Raw genomic sequence first — 1,514 nt, 5'->3', positions numbered from 1 at the left:
AAATCTCAGTTTTCTCTCATCTTAAATGTAAAAACATTTATTCTTGGGAATACTTAGTTCCCATATATCATTTTAAAAAAATGAACTCAACTCTACTCTTTCTCAACTCAGTGCTTAAGTCTTTAAACCAAGTTTTAAAACAATTTGTAAAAACACTTCTTAAAGTAAGCTCATGCCAAATTATGGACGTGAACTACTCAATTCAAGGTTTTCAATAACCATGCATAGAACTCAATACTTGGAACTCAACAACTCCAGAACTCAAGGAGTCAATGATACTACTCATCTCAAGAATGCTCCACTCATAGGGTTCATGCGGAATTATGGGCATGAACTACTCAACTCAAGGACTTCATGGGTAACGTGTAATAGTCCCACGATTAGGAATGTAATCTAAAAAAGGGGATTAGGTACTTAATACTCAAGACTTAGAACTTGAAGATACTACTCCTCTCAACGGTACTAAACTTATGGAGTTCATGCGGAAGTTATGGGCATGAGCGACTTGACTCAAGGGTCAAAATATCAATAAGGAACTTATGTATACGACTCTTCTCATTCTCATTCTTACTTACTCAAAACTTAACTCAAATCGATGGTGGATCTCAAAGGATTCACAATTGAACTCAAAGGCTTCCTCGAACTCTACTTTTAACTCTCTCTTGAATGTGAATTTTGAATTCAAGAGTTATGGTTCATGATATGAAAGATCTCATGATGACAAAGTAGACTCATGAATACATTCTCCTCATCCTCATACTCACTTGCTCGAGTCTTGAAATGAGTTACTAGAAGTTGTAGAAGACTCCACAAAAGGACTCAAAGGGACTTTCTTAGAATGTTAGAAAGAATTATCAAAAACTTAACTCTTAACTCTTAACTCTTAACTCTTAACTCTACCTTCAATTTGATTTATAAATTCAAGGTTTTGATTTATGAATTCAAGGTTTTGATTTGTGATAGGAAAGATCTCGGAATGTTTAGGAGTATTTTTAGATAGTTAAACATGAGAAACGGTCAAGAAATCACTGTATGGAAGCAAGTCCGCGACGCGGAGATGCATTTTAATATTTGGTGGCGAAATAACTTTTGATGCAGAGGGGTCCATGACCTCTCCGCGACATGAAGAAAAAATTTATGAAATGGGGAGGCAGGTCTGCGGCGCAGACTGGGTTGCCAAATTCGCTTGACTTTTTCCTTCTTCATATTTTAACCCTAATTTGCCTAAATTCGATTCTTTTGCTCAACTTCTCTTTAGATTCAAGGGAAAAAGGACAAATATGTCCCTGAACTATTGTAAATGGTATGCACATACCCTTCATCATTCTTTTGGGACATTGGTGCCCCTGTCATCCAAAAACTAGAGCATATATGCCCTTCACTCTAACGGAAGACTAAATAGGGACACGTGGCACAATCTTATCCGTCGATCCAATATTTAATAAATGTCGGTCGGTGGATAAGATTATGACACGTGTATGTCTGTTAGTATAAAGGGTATATATGCTCTAGTT

Source organism: Solanum tuberosum, unplaced genomic scaffold, assembly GCF_000226075.1.
Source record: "Solanum tuberosum cultivar DM 1-3 516 R44 unplaced genomic scaffold, SolTub_3.0 scf00307, whole genome shotgun sequence".
Taxonomy (NCBI): Eukaryota; Viridiplantae; Streptophyta; class Magnoliopsida; order Solanales; family Solanaceae; genus Solanum; species Solanum tuberosum.
The sequence above is the reverse complement of the archived record's forward strand: the minus strand, read 5'-3'. Positions refer to the sequence as shown.